This window comes from Callorhinus ursinus, unplaced genomic scaffold, assembly GCF_003265705.2.
Source record: "Callorhinus ursinus isolate GAN/ISIS: 27379988/994484 unplaced genomic scaffold, GSC_fseal_2.0 scaffold10, whole genome shotgun sequence".
Classification (NCBI taxonomy): domain Eukaryota; kingdom Metazoa; phylum Chordata; class Mammalia; order Carnivora; family Otariidae; genus Callorhinus; species Callorhinus ursinus.
The window spans coordinates 52,689,440-52,717,073 of NW_027397072.1; the positions used below are offsets into that span (position 1 = coordinate 52,689,440).

At 44.3% G+C, this 27,634-nt stretch overlaps 1 long non-coding RNA gene and 1 pseudogene across 1 annotated transcript; one reads left to right on the forward strand and one right to left on the reverse strand.

Moving 5' to 3' along the window:
• The first annotated feature begins 30 nt into the window (after positions 1 to 30).
• LOC141373602 (uncharacterized) lies at positions 31 to 26,977 on the forward strand. The gene is made up of 3 exons (XR_012379782.1): positions 31 to 147; positions 17,703 to 17,784; positions 26,894 to 26,977. It is a non-coding gene; the product is annotated as an uncharacterized lncRNA (long non-coding RNA).
• LOC112821169 (ARL14 effector protein pseudogene) lies at positions 2,926 to 3,473 on the reverse strand (annotated as a pseudogene).
• Positions 26,978 to 27,634: the final 657 nt, after the last annotated feature.

A 27,634-nucleotide genomic window follows, 5' to 3' on the forward strand; every position in this document is an offset into this window, starting at 1 on the left:
ACATACTGGTACTTTCATTTCTCTAGGATGGAGTCACATACAGAATTGCCTGAGTCAAAAGGAATGTATGTGTCCAATTAGAGGTATATGTGGCGATCAATAATGGAAACTAACAGAGGCTTAAACAAGGGTTACAAACGTCTGGAGGTAAGTAGTAATGGGTAGTGATTGAAGAACCCAAGCTCTCATATGTTTTTCTGTTCTGCTATCCTAAGCGTGTTAGCATTTTGTCCTCACACTTGCTTTCTCATGGTTACAAAATGGCTGCCAAACTCCAGGCATCAGTCATGTTTATATTCAAGGTAAAGGGGGGAAGGTAGTAACTTTCATAATTGTATCTTATATAAGCAAAGTAAAACAAAGGCCTTTCCAGAGATTTGTCAGCAGCCTTTCCTTTACATTGTCTTTTTTTTTTTTTTAAGGAATTTATTTATTTGACAGAGAGAGACACAGCGAGAAAGGGAACACAAGCAGGGGGAGTGGGAGAGGGAGAAGCAGGCTTCCTATGGAGCAGGGAGCCTGATTCGGGGCTCGAACCCAGGACCCTGGGATTATGATCTGAGCTGAAGGCAGACACTTAAAGACTGAGCCACCCAGGAGCCCCTCCTTTACATTTTCTTGACCAGAAGTGGGTTATATGACACTGCTAGACTGGGAAATTGAGTAACTGGGAAAAAACAGTATTGTCCTGATGGTTTAAATCAATTACAATTTATCACCTTGCTTCCATAAACAAAATTATGATTCTACTGGAAAGGAAGAAAAAAGCTGTGGATATTGGGTAGGCAACTAACAGTGTCTACCATAGTGTATATTTTATTTTAATAGATATTGCCAGGACAGTTTACAAATAAATTGCAATAATTCACACTTCTTTCATAGATTGAGTGTTCATTTTCTGCATCCTTATCAACCCCATATATGAAAACTTTTTGTACTTTTACTGGTCTGATATATGAAAAAGCATACCAATGATGTTTTAATTTGCATTTTCCTGACAATAAGATTGAGCGTCTTGTCATATGATAATTGGTCATTTGGATTTACACTTCTCTGAATTATTATTCAAATTTTTAATTCATTTTTAATTGGCTTTTCTTTTCCTTATAACCTGTACAATCTTTTTTTTTTAAGATTTTTTATTTTTTATTCGAGAGAGAGAGAGAGAGAGAGTACAAGCAGGGGGAGTGGCAGGTAGAGGGAGAAGGAGAAGCAGGCTCCCCGCTCAGCAGGGAGCCCGACGTGGGGCTCGATCCCAGGACCCCAGAATCATGACCTGGGCCAAAGGCAGCCTCTTAACCGACTGAGCCACCCAGGCACCCCTAACCTGTACAATCTTTTTGTGTGATATTAACTGTTTTTCTGTCATTTGTATTACAAATACTTTCCCAAAATGTCTTTTGACTTTATTTATGGTGTCTTCTGCCATGTTTAAAAAAACTGTTATATGTGTAGGTGATTTTGTCTACTCTTTTCTTAATTGGTTCTGGATTTCCTGTCTTTTTTTTTTTAATCTTCCCAAAACTCAGCATTTATTACAGAGTACTCTAAATTAGATATACTTTTCTCTGTTAATATTTTGCATGCTCACTAAAAGTCTGGTCTCCTAAATAGGCATAATGAACAAATACAATAATAAAACTTTTTTTTTTGAGGAAAAATAGGGAGAAGAAATATTTTAGCACTGAGATATGTAGATTATTTCCAAAATGGTTTAACACTCAACCACCTAGTTGTATCAAAATTAATTTTCTCTGAAGTAGGCACTGTCCCCAGCTACAGACAATCCTTGCCTTGTACAGTAATGTCAGACCATAGAAACGGCCATTCAAAGTAATCTTAATAATTGATGGGGGAAATGATTGTTCTGTGACCTTTAAAGATCTGTCAAAATATTAAAAACTCTTACCGTCAGTTATAAGTGTAAAATAAAATGAATAATTGTAATAAGTATTAGTACCCTATAATTTAAAACATCAGAAACATCGAGATTTGTGTTATCTCATTGTAAACAACTAATCGAGAGTAGTTTGAACAGTACTTGCCTTTTTTGTTACCTTATGATACTGAGTAAGCATCTTTTCTATACCATTGCAACTTGGCATACTCTTTTTAAGTTTGGATCCGCTTCTGCCATTTTATCAGCTGTGCTTTCAACATTGTAAAATCTCTCTGCAATTTCCTTTACTGTGAATTTTTTTTACCATCACTTCCTTTGGGCCATTATTCATCCTTTTCCTCACAACTAGTTTCCCCATTTACATTAGGCGTGCCTTCACGAGGTTCCTCTAGCTGCAAATGAGAGAAGTACCGTGATTGGTCACTGATCGTGAAGCACATCTGTTACATAATGATCTGTGGACCAAATAGCTAGCAGGGGTGTTTGTAGTTCAGGTAGCTACTCAGTATACACCATGGTAACTGACATTTGAACTGTGCCGATGGAGGACCGCCTTTACCTACTTGTGAACATTGTCCCAGACAGGCTTAAATCTGACTGCTGAGTTCAGCCCATTTAAATTTACATCAAATAATGAACCTTAAAGCTCCCTAAATGCAACATTAGTGCACACTTGCATGTTGAGGTGGTTTTCAAATTTTCATCATTTGGCAGTCAACTTTAAAATGTATCTTAGAATGACAGTTTTAGAAATACAGAAGGGACCTTTGGGGAGCCTGGGTGGCTCTGTCAGCTGGGTGTCCGACTCTTGGTTTCAGCTCAGGTCGTGATCTTGAGGTGGTGGGACGGAGCCCACATCGGGCTTGCAGTCGGTGGGGAGTCTGCTTGAGATTCTCTCCCTCTCCCTCTGCCCCTCTCCTCTCTCTCTCTCTCTCTCTCTCTAAAATAAATAAATAAAATCTAAAAAAAAAAAAAAAAGAAATAGAGAAGAGATCTTTCAAGATCCGATAATTTGATGCCACAAATTATCCAGCATGTTTGTTATGAATGATTTCTCCTCCTTTGATTTCAATTTGCTCGTATAGCCGCTTGAGGTCTCAGCAGCACTGAGCCCCACGTTTGGTGGGACCCCAGGCAGGACAAGCACAGACACGTCCTGAAAATCAGGAGACCCTGGTGACCACGGGCCTCACCCTTCGCTGGCGTCACTCACCTGTCAGAGCCAGCTGTTGCCTTCCTTGTGAGCCTATTTTTTTCTCTTTTTCCAGTTTCTGGAGCAAATTCAGTTTGCTTTCGTGGGTTTGCAAATTGTAATGACCACAAAGCTTTAGCAGTTCTTCCATCTGAATCAGGTTTTCTTCTCTGCTATTCTTAGAATCAACATCCACACTGCCATTGATTATCTGTGTTCATTTTGGACAAAGTTTCCAGTCAAGTACAAGCTGTCTTCCAAATTTTGCACTCAGAAAAGGGGCGTCATCTAAGTCAATTACATGCAAATTTTTTGGCTAGTTTTTTATGTATGTTAAATGAGTTACAAACACGACTTCTGCAAATCCTCAAATCTGCCCATGTACTAGGTTTCCTGTCTTGCTCAGGAAAGTCTTCCTTTTCTCCTTTAAACTTACAGCCTTAAAACTTAATATGAGACAAAAAAAAACAAAAAAAAAACTTAATATGAGACAGTGATAAATAAAGCAATATAAGCAATGTAAGTTCAATATTTTCTTTATTTTACAGTTAATTCCTATGAACATGTTTTCATGGTCAAGTACCTGGGCCTGTGATTAAGTCTGGGCCCCACCACTGTGGACTTTGGGCAGATTACTTAACTTCCCTGGGTCTCAGTTTCCTCATTATTGAAATGAGGGTATTATAACTGGAAGCTTGTACCTCTTAATCCCCTTCACCTAATTTTGCACAAACTTCCAGTCATAAAATAAATAAGTGACAGAGATGAAAAGTACAGGATAGGGGATACAGTTAATAGTATTGTAATAATGGTGTAGGGAGACAGATGGTAGCTACACTTAACTTGGTGAAGATTGTGTAAAGTATAGAATTGGAGTCACTATGTTGTGCTCCTGAAACTAATACAGCACTGTATGTCAACTATACTTCAATAATAATTTTTTTAATTTAAAAGTTTTTAATTAAAAAACTCAGAACAATTTTTTAAGATGTATTTATTTGAGAGAAAGAGAGAGAGAATGTGGGGGGGGAGGGGAGGGAGAGGGAGAGAAGCACCTGCTGAACACAGAGCCGGACACAGGGCTCAGTCTCACAACCCTGAGATCATGACCTGAGCCGAAATCAAGAGTCAGATAGAACCAACTGAACCATCCAGGCGCCCCCGAACAATTTTTTTAAATGAGGGTAATAACTGTACCTAACTCAGGGAGGTTTTGTGAGGCTTAAATGTATAAATTAATGTATAAAAGCTCTTAGCCCAAAGACTGGCCCATAGCAAATACTCAATAAATAGCTATCGTATTATCATTAGCAAGACAAACAATCTACATTACACATCTGTTTGTTTTGTTGGTGTCACCCTCATTGATCCCTGGGAATCGTGCTACATGCACACAACAAAATCTCACTCAACACAGGTGTGTTGTGAATGCTCTCTGAAACCCATTTCCGCTACCCTGTCAAGTGTCTGCTCAGGGCACGCAGTAGCGATGAGGGGAGCAAGCGTTCACAGGGGGGCTGGGCCAGCCAGGTTTCACCATGTCAGCTGCCTAGGAGGGGCATTCCGACGTGGGCCCCGCGACTCCGCAGTCATTGCACAAGGCACCGGGAACACACCCTCGGGGAGACACACGTAGTCACAAAGCAGGTATAGTGTGTCTGCCAGGGCCCCCCACCCCTAAACCAGAGGGCAGTGAGAGGTGACAGACACAAGGATGAGACTCAAAGGGCATGTGACGACCTCGTTCCTGAGGGACTCTGGCAGGCCCTCCTCCCTGGGCCCCCTCCCCTCCAGCGGCCCCAGGGGCACCTGCCCCAGAGGGGACAGCTTCGGGTGGCGGGGGTGGGGGGCAGCTCACAGTGCTGGCTAACTGTTAAAAATTGCTGCTCAGGGGCACCTGGGTGGCTCCGTCGTTAAGCGTCTGCCTTCGGCTTAGGTCATGATCCCAGGGTCCTGGGATCGAGCCCCGCATCTGGCTCCCTGCTCGGCGGGAAGCCTGCTTCCCCCTCTCCCACTCCCCCTGTTTGTGTTCCCTCTCTCGCTGTGTCTCTCTCTGTCAAATAAATAAAATCTTAAAAAAAAAAAAAAAGAATTGCTGCTCAGCCGGCACCTCAATTCGTCCTTCAAGACTGGACATGGATTTGCCTGTATCCTTTCTTCCGCGCCTAGCTGTGCCATCTGAGAGTAATATTAGCGGGAGGCGAATGCAGAAGCTTCCCACCCACTCCTAGAGCCCCTGAGGAGCCCAGGAGCATGTGGGGCTTATACCCATGCGGTTTATGTCATTAAACGTTCCTAAAGGGATTAACACTCAGGGCATGATTTAAATTTGATTATAGTTCCACTTAAAGATCTGCCATGACTGGCTCAGCCTTGCTCCCCCGCCCCCCGCCTAGATTTCTCTCTCTGCCAGTTTTTACCCTTCCCTACACGCCAGCCGCTGCCCAAGCACGGCGTGCAGCCCTTCTACCGCCCGAGCATGACAGGTGACACATTTCAGTGAGCAAACGGAGCAACCAGCCAAGACTCGGGAAGGAGTTTTATTCAGACACAATTTGAATATGTAAAGTTACACGAGCCATTGCCTCCTCACTGCACTGAGATATCAGCGTTCAAAAGGAAGTTTGCAGAGAGATTGTAATGATAAGGGGGAAATGATCATAATCTAACATCAGGAAAGATGACTGTAAGAGGCAATAAAAAAGACCATAAGGAAAAATGTTAAAAAATTAGTGCTTTGAGGGCACCTGGGTGGCTCAGTCGTTAAATGTCTGCCTTCTGCTCAGGTCATGGTCCCAGGGTCCTGGGATCGAGCCCCGCATCGGGCTCCCTGCTCAAGAGGGAAGTCTGCTTCTCCCTCTCCCACTCCCCCTGCTTGTGTTCCCTCTCTCGCTGTGTCTCTCTCTGTCAAATAAATAAAATCTTAAAAAAAAAAATTAGTGCTTTTTCTGTAGTTAAATTTATTCCTAGATACTTGATTGTTTTGGTGCAACAATTGTACATGGGGCTTTTTTAGAGAGAGAGAGAGAATGCGTGTGTTGGGGTGGGGAGGTAGGGGCAGAGGCAGAGGGAGAGAGAGAATCTCAGGCAAACTCTGTGCTGAGCGCAGAGCCTAACACAGGGCTTGATTCCATGACCCTGAGATCATAACCTGAGCCAAAATCAAGAGTCTAACGTGCTTTTTTTCTTGATTTATTTTTTTAAAGATTTTATTTATTTGAGAGAGAGAGCACAGCAGGGGAAGCGGCAGAGGAAGGGGGAGAAGCAGGCTCCCCAGCGAGTAGGGAGCCCAACGCGGGGCTTCATCCCAGGACCCTGGGGTCATGACCTGAGCTGAAGGCAGACGCTTAACCGACTGAGCCACCCAGGCGCCCCTGGGTTTCTAATTTCACTTTCTTAATTTTTTGTATAGCAGGATTGTGATTTTCATTTTCTTCTTTATGCTTTTCTGCATTTTCTATAGTGTTCTTTTTTATCTCATTTGCCTGTTTCTCACCTAGATCAGAATTCAGCTTCTGTCCCTCAAAAGCCCCTGCTCCTGGCTCCATCTCCCTGCATCTTCACCCCACCCCCCTGCACTCCTAACCCCAAATACCTCTATCACAAGACTCTGCTTCCCGCTGTGTTCCTATAGTGCACACGTGCAAGAAACAAAGGGATTAAAATTTTTTTAATCATGTTTCAGGTTTCTCTTGAGAAATCAGGAGACCTATCATACTGCTCCAGGATTCCCATTTGGCAATAACCACTTGGTGCCACCTATGGTCATTTCGTTTCCAGTTCACATTCCTAGTACAGCCTATTGTCCCTGCAACCTGGGAAAGCTGAGTATCAGGTGGTTTATATTTCAATAAGAACGGTTTTTCTTTTTCCATTCCCATAAGAAAAATGAACAACCAGGAGGTCCATCTGCATCAGGAAAAATTCTAGAGAGCAACTTTCTTCATAAAATGAAGCCTATTCCTACATGTTTATTATGCGAACAGGGGTCTGTTTCACTCATTTACATCACCTGCCTGACCTCTGACCTAGCTGATGGCCAACATGCCTTCCCAGCTTGGGTGCTCATGATTTCTGGATGTGCTGGGCACTCTCTGGCTTAAGATAAGAATGAAAGAGAAGCTCCCTGACCCACGCACCAGCTCCTGACCCTCGTCTTCTCCCTCAAGCCAGCCTACGGGCTTGACCTTGGGGAAATCAGAGAAACAAATGGCACCTTCTGTGACCCCATTACTGCAAGCCAGGAAAGAGCCATCCCACCTGCACTGGGCTACATCCCACCTGCACAATACTTTGGCCTCCTAATAACTGAAGACCTAACTAAAAGTGACCTAAATGAAGTCAGAAGCAGCCTTGCTGGGCATAGAGGTGAACAAATCACACCACTGCAGCAAGAAATAATGGGGACTAACTGGTAGGCCGATGACTCATTGAATTTTCCACATTACCTACACATGCTTCAAGGCCCACCTCAAGTTCATCTGCCTGTGAAACCCCACCCTGGAAAGTCCCCCAACTCCTTTGAACCAAGAGGGCTGATAGCCTGGATGTCTTCTTTGTAACTAATAACTCACAGCCTTGTGGCATTCCTTGAATGTGTTTGGCACAGAGACAAGTCAGTTCTCACAGAACATCATATGAATGAATGAATAACTGAATGATTATATGACTAAATGGATGGGAGAAGGATGTGACTGGAGGAAGCCGGCAGACCGATGCATTCACTCAGGAAAGGAAGAAAGGACCTAGACTAAACCAGGGATAACAAAGATGAAGAAGCGGATCATAGATCTTAAAGATTTGGTAGGATCTAGCCACTGGGGGAATGTGGCAGTGAGGAGTTGGAAGGAGTTGACAGTGCCTACGTTTTCTACCTTGGACTCTTAAGTCTGTTCATAGGAGACGGAAGTCAGGGGCTCCCACAGCCTTGACAGCACCTTCCTCTTACTGCATTGTTCACTCCTGCTTTGGGTACAAGAGGATGCTTTCTGAGGAATAAGCTAAGAGCCCAGTAATGAGATCAAAGTCAAGACTGTTGCAGTGAAGCAGAGACCGAGAACACACCCAAGGAGGGCTGATGTTTGGGTTATATGCCATCATGGAAACTCCCTGAATGCAAAACACTTGCTCAGGTCCTTGGAGAGAGGGGACCTCTCCGCTGCTGGGCTGAGCTGCTGTCATATTAACTCGGGTGCCAGAGTCAACATCCAGGCAGAGGACATAGCTCCATAAATGAGCCCTGAAAAGTACTGAGACCACATGCTCCTGGGGAAGGCGGAAGAACGGTTCCAAACACTACAGTACAAAGAGCCCCAAACTTTTCATTAAATGAAATCAGGCTGACCTGACCACTGTATTTTACATTTTTCTAGCTTAAAAAAAAAAAAAAAGGAACATAGAGGTACTTGGAAGATCATACTCCACAATTTGAAGTGTGAGAGGGCCAGCATCAAAACTATCTCCCATTGAGTTGAAATGTCGCTGAGAATAGAAATGGAGACAAGGACTGGCACTTATAATGAGAAGGAACTTCCTTAAACTGAATAAAGCCCACCTATGGAAATTCGGGTTGGGGCACATTCTGGCAGAAGGAGTACGTACATGTCAACCACCCTTCTCGAAAGACTCACCACTCAGAAATTTAAGGCTTTTTCCTTTTCATTGCCCCTTCAGGCTTGTTCTCTGGCCTCAGCAATCTCTGTTCATTTTGCTCTTCTAAACTCACTCCTCTAATCAGGGTTGCTCATTTCTGTGGCTTGTTTCCTGTTTCTCCTTTTTTCTTAATTGAATTTTATTTTTATTGAAGTACAAGTAACATACAGTGTTGGATTAGTTTCAGGTGTACAACATGATTCAACAATTCCAAGTATTAGTTAGGGCTCACCACAGTAAGGGTAGTCACCATGTGTCACCAAACAACAGTATTACAGTGTTACTATGTTCCCTATGCTGGACTTTTCATCGCTGTGACTTATTGATTCTGTAACTGGAATTTTGTGCCTCTTAATGCCTTTTATCTATGTCACCCTCTTCCCCACCCCCCACCTCCCCTCTGGCAACTACCAGTTTCCTTTGTTTAAGAGTCTGGTTTTTGTTTGTCTCTTTTTTCTTTTTTTAAGATTTTTATTTATTTATTTGTCAGAGAGAGAGAGGGAACACAAGCAGGGGGAGTGGGAGAGGGAGAAGCAGGCTCCTCACTGAGCAAGGAGCCCGATGTGAGGCTCGATCGCAGGACCCTGGGATCGTGACCTGAGCCGAAGGCAGACGCTTAACGACTGAGCCACCCAGGCGTCCCTGTTTGTCTCTTTTTTTCTTTGTTTGCTTTGTTTCTTAAATTCCACCTATAAGTGAAATCATATGGTATTTGTCTTTCTCTGACTTATTTCACTTAGCATTATAACCTCCAGATTGATCCATGTTGTCACAAACAGTAATATCTCATTATTTTTATGGCAGAGTAATATTCGTGTGTGTGTATGTACACCACATCTTCTTTACCCATTCATGTATGTATGGACACAAGTTGCTTCCATATCTTGGCTATTGTAAATAATGCTGCAATAAACATAGGGAATGCATATATCTTTTCAAATTAGTGTTTTCATTTTCTTTAGGCAAATACCTAGTAGTGCCATTGCTGGATCACAGGGTAATTCTATTTTCAGTTTTTTGAGGAAACTCCATACTGTTTTCACAGTGACTGCACCAGTTTGTATTCCCACCAACAGTGAATGAGGATTCCTTTTTCTCCACCGTCTCACCAATGCTTATTTCCTGTCTTTTTGACTTTAGCTATTCTGACAGGTGGAAGATGATCTCTCACTGGGGTTGTGATGTGCATTTCCCTGATGATGAGTGATGTTGAGCAGCTTTCATGTGTCTCTTGGCCGTCTGCTTGTCTTCTTTGGCAAAATGTTTATTCAGGTCCTCCACCCATTTTTTTAGTTGGATTATTTGGGGGTGTTTTTGGTGTTGAGTTGTTTCCTGTTTCTCTTCGGTGGCACCTCCAAAATGCTTCAGCAAGGTGTCAGGAGCCCAAGCTATGCCCAACGCAGTGAAGAAATTGCCATGAATTTTTCTGCCATTCTGAATTCCCTTTCCCTGAAAAACAGGCAAAGGATATAAGCAAGCATATTACAGAAAAAGAAATACAGCTGGCCAATAACATATGCCCAACTTCACTAATAGAGACATGCAAATTAAAATAACAACATAGAGGTGCCCTGGGTGGCTCAGTCAGTTAAGCATCTGACTCTTAATTTCAGCTCAGGTCTTGATCTCAGGGTCCATTTCAAGCCCTGCTTGGGCTCCACACTGGGTGTAGAGCCTACTTAAAAAAAAATAAAATAAGGGGTGCCTGGGTGGCTCAGTCGTTAAGCATCTGCCTTCGGCTCAGGTGATGATCCCAGGGTCCTGGGATCGAGCCCCACTTCGGGCTCCCTGCTCAGTGGGGAGCCTGCTTCTCCCTCTCCCACTCCCCCTGCTTGTGTTCACTCTCTTGCTGTCTCTCTCTGTCAAATAAATAAAATCTTTAAAAATAAAATAAATAAAATAAAAAGAATGATGTAGATCTTAATCTACAGAGTTGGAATGATGCCTAGGATATTTTGTTAAATAAAAACAAATTTCAAAAGAGTAAGTAAATGGGTTCCTTTTAAAAAACTGGGTTTATATACATGCAGAGCTATAGAGGTACACATAGGAAAAATAAAAACACTATAAAACAGTGATTCTTAAAGTGAGGTCCCTGTACCAGCAGCATCAGCATCATTAGGAAGTTTAATAGAAACAAAATTCTCAGGCCCCACCCAGACCAGCTGAATCAGAATCTCCAGGGGTGAGGCCCAACAATCTGGTTTACAAGCCCTCCAGGTGATCATGCTCCCTAAACTTTGAGAATCGGTGTTCTAATAAGAGCATTTATCTAGTAAGAGGTAGAAAGAGAGGAGACCTAGCTGACTTGTTTATTCATTTCTGTGCTGTTGAAAATTTTAATTATGTTCATGAGGAATGTTTCTCAAAGTCATGTACACATCTTAGGAGGTTGTGCTAACTTATCAGTTGAATCAACCTCACGTTCTCTTGAAGACTATCCAGTGTGTAAAAATACAGACCTGTGAAAGCCAATAACGTAGGGAAATACTTCCAATACTGCATGGTTTCTGACATCAGTGGAGTCAAGTAAAACACAAGCATCAGGAATTGAACTTGGCTCTGCTGTGGGAGCTCAGGCTCTCTGAGCCTTGGTGGCCTCCTCTGTCACTGCGAAGTCAACAGCCACCTTGTCCCCTCACAGGTCATGGGGAAGAGATGACAGGTGGAAAGCACACTACTAATTGTCATATCCTTAGCACCGAGGTATCTTAAAACACCGAAGCACCCTCAACAGCTTGATCAACTCATTCCGTTTTGCAGTAACATCATCGTTGCATAAAGCTGTCCCAGAATGGCCCTCCCAGTAGCAAGGCTCTGCCGGAGAACCTTGACACAGACCTGCCAAGGTCACTTTTACTAGTGAAATGTGCGAAACCCTGATGAGCCAGTGAATAGGTGCAAATGATTTCTTCCCACCCATTCCCAAGCCCTCCGCCCAGGCGCCTCAAGCGTGTGGTGTGTCTCTTTTATGGCCTGTGAAGGTCCTCCCCAGCTCTCTCACCTCCCTGTCCTCAGACAACAAAGCAGGCTTTTCTGTTCACACAAAGTGCTTGTTGCTCTCTTGATCCATGAGAAAACATGGAGCTGAAGAACAATAATGTGCTACTTCTTTTTGCTCCAGTAAAAAAAAAAGAGTTATGACACAGAAGCCTGGGGCCAAAGCAGGCTCACCGTTGTGTGTTTTAACAAAGAAATCTTTTCTGGATGCATAGTCCACGGGCAGATGGCAGTAAGTGAGTCGGTGCAGCATAGATCATGGAGTTGGGAGGCTCCTGCCCGGTCATTGGGACCTTGGTCTCTGGACCCAGTTACGTGCTCAGAGTAGCAGGGAGGAACCTGGCCTTCCATTTGGAAGGCCCCAAGCCCAGCCCCAAGGAAGAGGGTTGCAGAGGGCAGGAGCAGCTGGATGGAAGTGGAGGCCCCCGGGGCTGACCCGGCTCCCAGGCCTGTCCTGCCAGCCTTGCCAGGGTGTCTGACCACAGGGAAGCTGTTGGGGCAAACACAGGGGGTTCTCAGTATTCCCCACTGAGACACTGACCTGATGGGTTTGGGGAGGAGTCCAGGAATCAGCCTTTTTTTTTTTTTCTTTTAACCTCTCTGAATGTTTCTGATAGGCAGCCAAATTTAAGAACATGTTTTCGAGCCATCTAAAACATTTCCCCTTTGGTGAAACCCTTACTGTCCCAGGCAAAACTGGTCTCACCACCCACCTTGGTCTTCTCCATTCTTCACGCAGGCCCCCTAAGGGAGCCTGTACCAACATGAAACTGGTTACTCCCTGACACTTTTCTCTCACCTGCTAAAATGAGTAGGGGTCAGGTCAACATGGTCCAACTCCAAGCTTTGCCACTGGTGAGGATTATTCTGAAATCCCTAAATACAGGCATGTTCGTTGCGGTTTGTCTCAATATGCTAGAAATGAACAAATGAAAACCCGAGGATGTCACCATCAGCCTTCGGAGTGGTTGTAACCCCCATTCTGACCTCAAGATGCCTCATGTGCCGGGCATAAAGCAGCTAGTTTCCATTAAATACAAGTGTTCTTAATCTCTTTCCTATTTTTTAGATCAGAAAATAAATATAAATAGAAGTTCTAGTATGTTCTTCCTGCTCCCCAGAGGGTCATCCTTAGGGATCTCACACCCCACTTTGGAGAGCATTAGTGTAAAACACATAATGGGTGCCTCACACATAGTAGGTGCTAAGTTAATGCAAATTCTCTTCCCTGGGGGGAACATGTTTGGAAAAAAGACACTTGGGATGTCATCCAGTCCTCGCGTCTCTGGGGAGTCTTGGAAGTTTATCTCTGTAGGCAGGGGCCTCAGAGAAGAACAACAAAGGGACCCAAGTGGGGGGGGGGGCACTTGAGGACTCTTGAGTCTGGCTTGTGTGAGGCCAGATCCTGACAGCAAGGGGTGAGAGTCCCTGAGTCACTCTACTGGGGTCCTCACCATCAGCAGAAACAGCTCACCCGGATGGTCTTGGATTCTTGAATGCCGACTCTCCAGCAAAGAAGGCAAGACTGAGAAGAGAGCCCAGGTGCCCAAGCAGGCCATCTGGCCTGCCGGACAGCTGTCTTTGGCAGACAGGAGTCATGTCGGTCCCCACACACAGGAGCCTCCCTCAGACTCCCAGCCACATACAACGTCCCTGACTCAGAAATGCAGCTCTCCTCTTTCCTAAGTGTCGTCTTAAACACAAAGTAGATGGAGACACTGCAGCCAAAGACACCAGCTTCCACATCCCCAGGTGTGACCGTGAATATTACGGGTCTTGCCTGCTGCTTGTGGGACCTGGACAAACACCACAGGCCCCTTTCTCCTCCTGCATCTTCCTCCCTACGTAGGGGATGGAAGCCAGCCCTGTGGCTCCTCCGAGGGGCAGCCTGACGAGGTGTCTCTGTGCCCACACAGGAACAGCTCTGTGTGGCTAGCTGCTGGCCTGCGGCCTTTGATAAAGCCACACAGGGAAAAGCTCTTTCAGGCAACAGGCCTGGCTAACAGAGCGTTGACGGGCCCGCAGCTGTCCTGTGATGGCAAGTCATGGCCCCTCCCTCCAGCCCACTTCAGAAGCACAACTTAAATAACAGCTTTCATGTGAAGTTCTGAAGCGAGCCAAGGTTTGGGAAGCTCCGGGCTTTTAAGATGTGGCTTTCCTCCTGCTTTGAATGGTCTCCTTTGACTAACCCTAAACCAAGCTATCAATCAACAAAAATTTATTGAGCACTTACTATATTTTATTTCACTGCAACAAAACGTTTTTAAACATGCTCAAGTGTACCCAGCTATAAGCAAAGCTTCAAATAAAGAGAGACAAGGTGGAAAACAGAGGCACGGTCCCAGAGATGTCATGCACAGCATGATGACTCTAGTTAACAGTACTGTGGTGTGCGTTGGAAAGTTGCTGAGAGAGTAGATCTTAAAAGCTTTCCTCGCAAGAAAGAAAAACTTGCAACTATGTGTGGTGATGGGTGTTCACTGAGCTTATTCCAATAATCATCTCACGAGACACATGTGTCAAATCATTATGTTGTACACCTAAGACTAAAACAATGTTATATGTCAATTTCATCTCAATTTGTAAAATAAAAATTTTAATAAAATGAAACATTTTAAAAAGAAAGGCGTGCGACTCCAGAGCTAAGAGAGACTACAGCTTAACCTCTCTTTTAGAGATGACAAAACAGGGACGCTTGGGTGGTGCCCTCGGTTAAGCGTCTGACTCTTGATTTTGGCTCAGGTCATGATCTCAGGACAGTGATCTCGGGATTGTGAGATTGAGCCCGGAGTCAGGCTCCCTGCTCAGCGGGGAGTCTGCTTCTCTCCCTCTCCCTCTGCCCTTCCCCTCGCTCATGTGTGCTCACTCTCTCAAATAAATAAATCTTAAAAAAAAAAAAAATGACAGAACAGAGGCTCAAATAGTTAACTAACATGCTCCAGGGCTTCCAGCTGGTCCCAGTTAGTAAACGGCATTAGAAGTTGAATCATGGACTTCTAGAGTGGGGGTGGACATCCCAGTATGTTTTATCCAGCCAGGCTTCAACTTCAACTTGCTGATTCCTAGATCCTTCCCCAAGATACACTGATGCAGGCGGTCTGGGAGAGGCCCAGAGATCTGCATTTCTAACAGCCCCTCCACAAAGGCGCCCTCACACGCATAGCTGATTCGGCTGCGGACAGCATTCTTTGAGAAACATAGGTCTAGTCCAAATTTCCAGGAAAAGCAAATTTCCAGGAAGCCATGTCACCTGAGCAAGCTCAGTGATTAGACTATACACACTTCCTGAGAGGCCAGCACACTCCACTGCTGGAGGGCTCTCAGCATTCAAGAGTGTTTCCTCCTATAGTAATGTTCGGGAGGTGCTTTCAGGTCCTAGGACGACATGTGCTCAGGTGACCCTCAGTGATAAGGCCACGTGCAGAAGGAAGGAGGGAGGACGTCCAAGACAGGATTGGGGACAGGACTGTAGGGGTCCCCCATGGGGAACTGAAACAAGAGCCAATTGCCATCAGGTGCAGGAAGAATTCCCAGGGACCCAGCGGGTGGTCTACCGTCAGAAGTGGGCTTTCGATCTTCCCAAGAGAGAAAATTTGGGTTACCTTGTCATCATCCTTGATTAATATGCATGCAATTTGTAAATAAGGATGCATTTACTAAAAAGATGCTGAAAATATTTTACTGATACAGATGAACAATTTTTAAAATTGTGCAGAGTAGAGCTTTAGAGCAATGATGAATGAAACGAATCCCTCTTTCACGTGATATTTCTTAATATTTAAAGACCATAGCCTATCCTTCCTAAGTCATTTCTGAAGATGCACCTTCAGTTACTTCAGTCAGATCGGGCTAACCCTTCACCTTCACCTTGCTAGTTACCATGAGATGGTATTTACCATCTTACTATTTACCAAGAACCAGGGCCATTCACTTCTATCACAGGTTCTTAAAGAACTATGCACAGGAACATGCCAGGAAAATCCTTCTCTTTAATTCAAGTAATCATTCGAAATAGGTTTATTGAGTACCTTCTATGTGCAGTTCCTGCTTAAGCACTGGAGATACAATGATAAGACAGGAAAAGCCCCTGCTCTCTCTCATGAGCTTACTACATTCCAGTAGAGGAAACAGGCAAAAACAAACAAACAAACAAACAAACAACAAATATATAATGTTGTATACAAATGTAAGTGCTATGAGAGAAAAAAATAAAGCAGGATTAGGGGCTGTAAAGCCATGGGGATGGGTGGCTATCTTCGATAGGATGGGCAAAGAAGATCTCACTTGAAAGTTAATTCTTAAGATCAGAACGCAGTGAGGGAGAGACATGAGACTATATGAGGCAAGTGTGTTACACATAGAGAAACAGCCCATGCAAAGACCCTTAGGGAGGAACTAGCTTGATTTTGAAGATAACAATGAGGCCAGTTTGTTAGAGGGCAGAGTGGGGGAAGGAGATGAGATCAGATGGGCTGGTTGAAGTCACCAACAATGCTTAATGTGAGCAGTAGTGGAGAGACAGACGGTGAGCTAACCACTAAAATCCTAGTGAAGAAGGGGGAATGACTGAAGGTGGGTCAGTGACTTTAAGAAAGAGGGATAGCCTGTGATTAGAGTCTGATGGCACATGCTTCACCGCAACTGCAGGGTTTTGAGGAAGGAAGGAGAAACTGCCTGGGAGTGGCATGAGGAGCAAGGAGGATCCCTACCCAGCTTCTGCACCCTGGTGGGCCTTAAGAAAGGTGCACAAAGGACACTGTCCTCGGGAGATAGCCAGGTTTTCCTGAAGCAAGGTCAAGTTCCGTTCAAAGCACAGGTTGCAGTCACAAGCAGTTTTTCTGGTGACAGATCAAGAGTTCTAGAAGGCATAGTAGGAGGACTGGGGGCAGAGACAGGGAGAAGATTGGTCAGATTGGGAATATAGAGAGCCACCTTGCAGAGGTAGGTTTTCTGGGTGGTGATGCCCTGGGAGTCTCAGATTTCGGGTGGAGCCTGCCAGAAACAGGAATGCAGGCTGATGGGATTGGTCTTCCTATGTTTGAGGGAAGGTGAATTTCCATCTTGGGACTGGTCTCTCCTAGACATTATAGTAGTGAAATAGGCTTGCTAGGCTGTGGGGACAGTGGTCTTCCCCCTTACCAAGAACACACCACTCTGTCAGCCTCCCTCAAATCACCTTATTCAGTCACACTTTTGCCCCAAGCTCCAGTTGGTCTCCTGCTGAGCTGGACTGAAGTGTGTGCAGCTATGAGCCTCCAGCTGTGAGCCTGAGGGCCTGTCTTAAAACCAAACGGAAGCTGCCTCCTGGGCCCTTATTCCAAGGCCCACACTTAAACTCAGTCCTTTCCAGAGACAGAGAGGGCTCAGAGTGGAAGGTCAGAGTAAATCCGATCCACCTCAGGCGTTTCCAGCTTCCCAGGCAGGCAGAAGCTGCTGGAGCGTCTTCTCACACAGACCCCGCAAGAGAAGAACAAGCCTCCTCCAAAGAGAGGCCAGGCCCCAGCAAGAAGGCCCTGTGAGTTCTTTACCCATGAGCCACATCCCGGCAGAGGGGAGACCGAGGTGGGGGAGACCGAGGTGGGGGAAGACATCTTGAGCATGCCCTAGAGTAGGAAAGAACTGCCTTTGGCTTGTGTACTTAGAACCCTGGAATGAAATGCAGGGTCCCAGCACACAGGACGTGCACTGCCACTGTCCATTCAGCCCAAGATTATGAGCTGTGGGTATCTCAGTGGCCAAGCTCAAGGGTGCAAGAAGTACCCCCTCTTGATCTTTTATGACTTGGTTTCTGATTCCATGCCCCCTTCCCAACAGCATGGCCGAAAATGTAACTTGGTTATCCTTGGTGTGTTCTCGGTGTGTTATGTCAGAGTTCCAGGATATCATGTAGTCAGCTCCAGGATATCACCGACATAAGACTAGAGGGACCCATTGGTCTTCGGCTGTCTGTTCCCACAGGTTCCCCTGAAAGGATCACTGCCTTCTGTTCCCATGGCTGTCTGGACCCAGGGACTCCACGCTGAGACCATGCCACACAACGGTAAGTGATCCTTTTTGGAGGGTCCATGTGCGTGGAGTCCAGCTGTTCTCTGGGGTCCAACTGCTCTCTACCTCTTCCACCCCCTGTCAGTCTGGAAAAATCTCTCGCTTGGGGGAGGATACCAATCTTCCCTGACTCTGCCCTGAATTACCCTCCTCCCTTTGAGCTCCTCAGATCGAGTTCTCCTAAAAGATTAGGCTTTCTGAAAACTACTTGCTTAAGTGTACAAATGGGTAGGGGGAATATACAGGGTAAAAATAATTAGTATCTGAAAATGTTATCCAGCTACTATCCAGTATGTTATATAGCTCACGTTCAACTTGATGTCATCAAAGTCCTTCACATCTTTTTCAAGTGTACTGTTGTGAAGAGTGATCCCCCACATCATACTGATTATTTTTTAATACACTGTGTGACTTAACATCTCACCCTCTTGAATTGCCTCCTGTCAGTTTCAGTCAGTTATTATCAGGACGGACTTTCAGTTTGATTCTGTGACCCGACATAGTATATAAGCCACCGTTCTATTCTTCTGGCTCCGTTCTAACACACAGGATTTTTCACATTTCAATGTTGTGGAAATCAAGATATCATCTTACTGTCAATGTCAAAAGAAACCTAACCAGCTACCAAGCAGAGAAATAAATTAGAATGCTGCCTTTATTTGCCGTGCACATGGGAAATTACCCAATGCTTAGAAGTGTTTGTTCACCTGACTCTTACTTCAGTTGAACATTTGCATTTTTAGTGCCATTCACTCTTTTAACTTAGGTCTGTATCCCTAAATACCAATCAAAAGACCTTTGAAAAATGACCACATCGTGATAAAGCACTGACACAGAAAAGCTGTGGCATGTAGAACTTTTCCTGCCACATTTAAAGCAGCTCGGTTAAATAGTCCCTCGGAATAGACTAGAATGTCCAAAGCTAGGAGAGATTGGGGTGATCAGGTCATACCTGTTGTGAGGAATTATCCAGGAGATGATGAATATACATCAGTCAAAAGACATTTTTAATTTCCAGTAATATTAACTCAATAAAACTGAGAGTTTAAATTAGGCAGCTTAATAGGCAGGCAGGTCTTCTATACTGCCCCTCACGCTTATCTTCTTAGACTTCAAGGTCCAAGATCTCCAATTATGAACAACCAGCGCCACCGCCACCTTCAGGGTATGTTCTGCTCAGCCTTAAACAATTATGGTGGCCTCCATCCCCCAGTAGAGATTGGTTTCAGATGGGGCTGGTGACCCCATTTTTGCAATGAAGAAGGGGGAAAAAAGCATGAAGCTTCTCAGAAAATTCCTCCTTCCTAGGAAAAAGATTGAGAGACAGCCCCTTTCTCTCTGGACTTGCTGCGTCTGGATGCAGTACTGGAACTATTTCACCCCGCTGCCAGCAGCCTGAAGAGGAAGCCGGGAAAGTCCAGATGGCAGGAGCAGAAAGATGGACACAAGCTGGGACCTTGATGACATTGTTGGGGGGCTGAATCAACGAGCCCTGAAGTGTGTTTGACCTCAGAACTTCCAAATATGTAAGATAATAAATTTCCCGATTGCTTACACTGGGGATGGGGAGAGGGAGGGAGCCTACCACTGGGATTACTGTCCATGGAGAAAAGTGACTTCAAAGAATCATTAAATTTGGAATGTAACAAAATATTTTGTTTGGGTTTTCAAAAACTCTGTTGTCAAATTAATGATGTGGCATTGATTCCTTTCAAATAGTTTGTAAGTTTGTTTTGATACCAGTTGAAATGCACATAGAATTTTCTTGAAACTTGACATCATGATTTGGAGGTTCAGCCGGAAGATAACAGAGATAAAATAGCAAAGAAATATTTGAAAATGCAATTTGTTTAGTATTCACCTTATCAGATATTAAAATAGGCTACAAAAGTAAAAGATCAAACACAATGTGGTATGGTAGAGAAACAGACCAACAAATTGGCAACGCAGGATAGAAAGTCCAGAAACAGGCCCAAATTCATACAAAAATTAGATATGTGATTGTAAATCATCTCAAGTAAATGGTATGAGGCACCTGGATAAACCTTTAGGGGCAGAGAGAAGAACTATACCCATACCTTATACCATATGTCAACATAAATCACAGACAAAGATTTAGATGTAGAAAATGAATTTATGAAGTAGAAAGTAAATATACTTTTATCTTGGTGAAAAGTAAAGCTTTATTAACATGATACCAAGGCAAAAACCATAAAAAGAAAAAGACCAATTAAATATGACTAACATCTAAAATATTTAAATGCACCTGAGTGGCTCAGTGGGTTAAGAGTCTGACTCTGGATTTCGGCTCAGATCATAATCTCCCAGTCGCAGAATCAAGCCCCACACTGGGTTCCAGATTCTCTCCATTTCCCTCCCCCTTTGTTTCTCCCCCAACTCGTGCCCTCGCCCTCTCTCTCTTGCTCTTTCTCAAATAAATAAAATCTTTAAAAATCTCAGGCGCCTGGGTGGCTCAGTCAGTTGAGCGTCCAACTCTGTCTGTTTCAGTTTCGGTCGGGATCTCACAGTTGTGGGATCAAGCCCTGCATAGGGCTCTGTGCTCAGTCCAGAGTCCGCTTCAGATTCTCTCTCTCTCTCCCTCTCCCTCTCACTCACTTTCTCTCCCTCAAATAAATAAATAAAATCTTTAAAAAAATAAAATATTTAAAAATCTCCTCATAGGGGAAAAAAACCCTTAGCTAAAATTAAAAGTTACATAACAAACTGGAGAAAATATTTTCAATATATATGGCAATCCATCTACAAAATGTTTATACCAATCAGTAAGAAAAAACTAGAAAGGGAGCAAAAAAATGTAACTGACAAAAGAAAAACATGCGAATGGTCAATAAATGGCAAACATTCCACTTCATAAATAATGAAAGAGATGCACTTTAGAGCCGTGACCAGGATGGATATGCAGCAGGTGTTTCTGCTAAAGCCATACTCTCTATTCATGCAGCATAATACCTCCAGACTCGTTAATGAAGAGGTGCTGCCCAGAGCCCCTGAGTTCCCCCACCCCTCTGGCTGCCCTGGCACCCTGCTTCACACCCCCATGATTAAGCAACTAAAGGGTAGATGTGTGACCCCCAGGAGCCTACACCCTGCCATGGCTGACATCTGCTCCCTGATAGCCCACCCCTGCTCCTTACATATTGCATAATGAAATTTGTAAATACAGAATAATAATAGCAGCATTAATACCGGGTGTTGGTTAGGGTGTGGGGAAATGAGTATTCCCCTACTCTACCTGAGGAAATGTAGTTTGGCACAACCTTCTTGGAGGGCAACTTGGCACCAGAATAAAAGCCATAAAAAGAGGGTATTTCCTTTGACTCTGCAATTCCACTTCTAAGAATTTTCCTGAGGAAATAGTGTAGGGCGTATATGAAAATATAACTGCAAAGTGAAGACCGACCCAAGTGAAGATTAACCTCCAAAAACTGAAGAAATATATGTTCATATGACAGGGAGACGGGGATTTTCCACCATCAAGCTGTCAATTTTAGGCAGAAGGCCACCCATGGTGCGAGAGCGGGGAGCACAGACCCTCTTACATGAGCTGCTAATAGAAATGGGAATGGACACAAGTTGCCTGAAGAGCATAAGACATTGTTTTAAATGCACCTTCAGCTATTCCTCTTCTAGAAAGTTATCCTGAGGAAATCATGATGAATGTGGGAGAAATTTCACCGAGGAGGTTGTTTGTCAAAGTGTTTCTAATAATAATAATTTAAAAAGTGTTTCTTAGGGCGCCTGGGTGGCTCAGTCATTAAGCATCTGCCTTCTGCTCAGGTCATGATCCCGGGGTCCTGGGATCGAGCCCCGCATCGGGCTCCCTGCTCCGCGGGAAGCCTGCTTCTCCCTCTCCCACTCCCCCTGCTTGTGTTCCCTCTCTCGCTGTGTCTTTCTCTGTCAAATAAATAAATAAAATCTTAAGGAAAAAAAAAAACCCACTACAGATATAACTGGGTATTACCTTTTTGTGGGAATTTATGAAAATACTTTTTAACAAAAAGAGCATCCCTACACTTGACCATGGAAAAACTACCTATAATTCCTTTGTTTATTCCTTTTTAAAAAAAAAATAATTATTTATTTATTTGAGAGACAAAGTGAGAATGAGCACTGGTAGGGGGAAGGGCAGAGGGAGAAGCAGACTCCTCACTGAGCGGGGAGCCCAACGCGGGGCTCAATCCCAGGACCCTGAGATCATGACCTGAGCCAGAGTCAGATGCTGACTGAGCCACCCAGGCGTCCCTGTATACCTTTTCTTTTAAGATTGATTGATTGATTGATTGATTGATTGATTGAATTAAGAGGGAAAGCATGAGCGCAAGTGGGGAGAGGGACAGAGGGAAAGGATCTCAAGCAGACTCCCCACTGAGCTCAGAGCCGGACTTGGGGCTCCACTGAGATCATGAACTGAGTGGAAACCAAGAGTCACCCAGGTGCCCCTCCTTTGTTTATTCCTGAGCCCTATATCCTCTCTCTAAACTCTCCCCAGTGCCAAGGTGACCTTTATTTTTCAGTCTTCAGAACAGAACCTCGTTAAGAATCATCTTTGAGAGTCTAGAGCCAGGTGCTGGCTAACTCCAGCAGATGGGTCATCTTCTCCTCCAGTACCTATTGCCTGGCACAGAGCCCAGGGTTGCTTTCTGGGGACAGTTAACTTTTCCCACAGGATCCAAGCTAAATGAAAACCTACCCCACTGGTGTTTCTTTATCCTCACTAATGCCTTCTTTGGAGCATTCTATGGGAATAGGATCTTAGAAGTTTCTCAGCCATCAAAAGTCTCTTTCATATTTAAAAAGCAAATATGGATGGTTTAGGGGCACTTGGTGGCTCAGTCAGTTGATTTTGGCTCAGGTCATGATCTCGGGGCCATGAGATCAAGCCCCAAGTAGGGCTCCACGCTCAGCACAGAGTCTGCTTGTCCCTCTCCCTCTGTTCCTCCCCCTCCCCTCACTCGCTCTCTCTCTCTCTCTCTGAAATAAATAAATAAAACCTTAAAGAAAAAGAAAATATGGATGGTTTAAATAGAAAGTCAATCAGGAACACTCAAATGAAATCAACCAAATTAGAATATTTAAGGGAGAGGCTTGTTCAACAAAAAAGAGTATTTAATTTTTATAATCTAGTTCTTAAAAGTTGAAGATGAGGGAGAGACACTTGGAAACCTTGGATTTCTCACACTGATGCTGACTTTTTTCAGGCCAGACCTTAAAGATCAAAACGCTGCAGTCTTCCAATGGGATGTGCAGGATGATACACTCAAGACACTGCGCCACTGTCTCTCTCCCTGCAGCTAGAGCTGAGTGTTGCAAGCACATTGTTGCCAAGGGCCTCCCCTACACTCAGAAAGAAATTACACAGACTTATGTGTATCAGCTTTTTGTGTATTTATACAAATCAGCAAATAATATATACATATCACATAATATAGTCCATGGATCTTAGGCCATCTCAGCTTGAGATCACAATAATGGGATGAACCACCCCTACCTAGACAACCACTTAACCCTCCTTAGCTTCCTTTCTGGCTGGAGGCAAGCCTGTCTTCTACAGCACTCTCAGTGGTCACCTATCCCCCGGTGTCTCTTGCTGTCCCTGAGGGGGCGTCACTCCTGTTCTTTTGAGTTCCTTGGTATCAGCCATCCTGACTGAAAAGGATTGTTGTCACTTTTTGATGATACCCAAGTGTGTGAGGGCCTACACCCCAACCTGGTGGTCCAGGGAAACACTCTCCTCCAGATCAGACTCTGGGTGACCCTGGACTCTCATCTATGGCAGCTCTAACTAGAACACTCTTAGGTTTACTTGATCTTCCTGTTTTAGGGCTTTATTCCCAGGGCTCTAGCCTTTGACTCTCCCCCTTCGGTGAGATTCGTCAGGCCTTCCATAGTAGACTAGCTCTGCCAATCTTAAAATTATACTTACTTTCAAATTCTCTGCACATATTGAGGTTAGGTCCTAATTTAGGAAGACCTGCTATTCAACACATCCTAAACAATGTCCATTACTTTTGAGCCAAATATTGTTTCCAGGACCTCCTGGACATGGCTTACCATCCCGTTTAGCCAAACCCAAGCATCAATCTCCCTTGAGACTAATTAGGTCTGCCAGATCAAGTTGATTTGTTTAGCATGTTTACCTTTAGGAATTCACTCTCCCTCTATACTGCTTGCTTCTTGTTTTTCAATATCGTTACGCACGTGACATGGAAAACTTCCTTGTCACTGGTATCTGACTTTTGGTGATATTGGTTTCACTGCAGCAATGCTTAAGTTGTAGTAAAAGGGGTTGGGGTTTATCATGTTTAAAGGAATGCTGATGAAAGAGACACTCCTTACTGTCTTGATGATTGCAGCTTTGTAACATAGCGTGAAGTCCAGAATTGCGATGCCACCAGCTTTGGTTTTCTTTTTCAACATTCCTTTGGCACAAAAACAGACACATTGATCAATGGAACAGAATAGCGAACCCAGAAATGGACCCTCAACTCTACGGTCAACTAATCTTTGACAAAGCAGGAAAGAATATCCAGTGAAAAAAAGTCTCTTCAACAAATGGTATTGGGAAAATTGGACAGCCACATGCAGAAGAATGAAACTGGACCATTTTCTTATACCATACACAAAGATAAACTCAAAATGGATGAAAGATCTAAATGTGAGACAGGAATCCGTCAGAATCCTTGAGGAGAACACAGGCAGCAACCTCTTCGACCTCGCCTGCAGCAACTTCTGGCTAGACGCATCTCCAAAGGCAAGGGAAACAAAAACAAAAATGAACTATTGGGACTTCATCAAGATAAAAAGCTTTTGCACAGCAAAGGAAACAGTCAACGAAACTAAAAGGCAACCTACTGAATGGGAGAAGATATTTGCAAATGACATATCAGATAAAGGGCTAGTATCCAAGATCTATAAAGAACTTACCAAATTCAACACCCAAAAAACAAATAATCCAGTCAGGAAATGGGCAGAAGACATGAACGGACACTTCTCCAAAGAAGACATACAAATGGCCAACAGACACATGAAAAAATGCTCAACATCACTTGGCATCAGGGAAATACAAATCAAAACCACAATGAGATACACACCAGTCAGAACGGCTAAATTTAACAAGTCAGGAAACAACAAATGTTGACAAGGATGTGGAGAAAGGGGAACCCTCTTACACTGTTGGTGGGAATGCAAGCTGGTACAGCCACTCTGGAAAACAGTATGGAGGTTCCTCAAGAAGTTAAAAATAGAGCTAACCTACAACCCAGCAATTGCACTACTAGGTATTTCCCCAAAGATACAACTGTAGTGATCCGAAGGGGCACATGCATCCCAATGTTTATAGCAGCAGTGTCCACAATAGCCAAACTATGGAAAGAGAGTCTAGATGTCCATTGACAGATGAATGGATAAAGAAGATGTGAGATACACACACACACACACACACACACACACACACACACACACACACACACCATGGAATATTACTCAGCTATCAAAAAGAATGAGATCTTACCATTTACATTGAAGTGGATGGAACTGGAGGGTATTATGCTGAGCAAATTAAGTCAGTCAGAGAAAGACAATTATCATATGGTTTCACTCATATGCGGAATGTAAGGAACAGTGCAGAGGATCATAGGGGAAGGGAGGGAAAACTGAGAAGAAATCAGAGGGAAACAAACCATGAGACACTCTTTTTTTTTTAAGATTTTATTTATTTGACAGAAAAAGACACAACGAGAGAGGAAACACAAGCAGGGGGAGTGGGAGAGGGAGACGCAGGCTTCCTATGGAGCAGGGAGCCCGATGCGGGGCTCGATCCCAGGACCCTGGGATCATGACCTGAGCCGAAGGCAGACGCTTAATGGCTGAGCCACCCAGGCGCCCCAAACCATGAGACACTCTTAACTCTAGGAAACAAACTGAGAATTGCTGGGGGGGGGGGGGGGAGGGGGATGGGATGACTGAGTGATGTCCATTAGGAAGGCACGTGATGTGATGAGCACTGGGTGTTATATGCAACTGATGAATTACTAAACTCTACTAATGATGTACTGTATGTTGGCTAATTGAATTTAAATAATAGTAAAAAAAGAGACATTCCTTTTCCTCTTCAAGACATACAGCCTTTTCTCTCTAGCATCACTGTTTTGACTTCGGTGTAATCTGTTTGCATTTCTGCTCTCTGCTCCCCATGGGAAGCACGGTCACGTTCTGCGCCCGCCTCCTAAAAGCACACTGGGACAGCTCCCTGCCTTGGCCACCGGCCTCACCACTCCCGGGCTCCAGCCCCACCCTCACCACTCCGGCCCCACCACCACTCAGCTTCCTCTACCTGGCAGCTTCCTCTTCCTCTCATCTCTGTGTGTTTCCAGTAACAGATTGCTTGCTTAGTGAGCTGAAATGAACTTCGAATGCTTGTTTAAAATGATCTGTCAATAAAACATGTAGCTTGAAGTGCTTCATAAACTCTAAAAATTCCTGCACGGGCAGCATCAGCCTGTTGATTCATTTTTTGGCCTCTTAACAACCACTCCAATCTGTGGCAACAACTGAAAGACAGAAGACTCCAGTCCCCAAGCACCAGGGCTTCCTCTGGGTTTGACTTCAGCCTGAGCTCTCTTGAGCTACAGAAATCTGCATCCCTTTCTCCGAGGCAAGAACCTGAAGGAACTTTCTCCATAAATTATTAAGAACCCCTCCAAGCTCCACTGGGGACAAACCAGTTTGAGAGCGGGCATCTTGCTATACGGAGGCAGACTGACAGAGGTGTCAGCTGTAGGACAGGCCTACTTTATATTTCTTTGCCTTCACCTCCTGGAAACCCCACAGGCCCTATAGAGAGATGGTGAATGTCCAGGATGGAGCATGAACCAGTTCATATCACATGACACATATTCTCCTTACAATGTAATATAATGTTGACACTCCTCCATCAAGAAATGGAGTCTGTATTCCCTCCGCTTGAACTTGGGCAGAACTTTGAACTCCTTGAGCAATAGAATGGGGTGGATTGATGCTACATAACTTTTGAGGCTAGGTCGTAAAAGTCACCATGGTTTCCATCTGGCTCTCTCTCTCTCCAGACCTATACCCTGGAGTCCTGAGCTGACATGTAAGAAGTCCACCTACCCTGAAGCTGCCCTACTGGAGAGACCAGATAGAGAGACCATAAGGAGAGAGAGGTTAGAGAAACCTCAGCTCCTTGAATCTTCCCAGCAGCAACCACCAGGCCTGTGATTGGGCGAGTGAGCGACGTTTCAAATGATTCTAGCTCCAGGCTTCAAGCTGCCCCACTGAGGTGAGTCGCCCCGCTGTGCCCTGTCTGAGTTCCTGACTCACAAAATCTGTGATCATAATAAATGGTAGTTTACACCACTAAGTTTTGGAGTAATTTGTTAGGCAGCCAAAGCAATTGGAACTCAACTGTATCTCAAACTATAAAGTAGAACCTACTGTTACAAGGTGACTACAAATATCTGAGTGATCCATTGTGTGTTGATTTTCTCAGTGCTTCTCTCAGAGTTATGGGATTCTCAGAAAATGCTGCATTCACCAGCAAAGACTTGGTTACCAGCCTGGGTCAGGGTCAGTTCATAGTCTATATGCTCTTTAGCTGAAACGGCCTTGGGGCCTCCTAATTATTATTATATGTCACTAAGACTTCAAGTAAAATAAACTGCAGATGGCTATCCTGCCAGAGATGCTGGAAGAGGGTGACCCTTTTTCAGAGGGACTTCTTTATAAATAGTTGTTTTGCTAGGTAATAATTGGATGCATGCATTTTAAATGGTTCCCTTAATCAATCAACTAGGGACCCATTATGT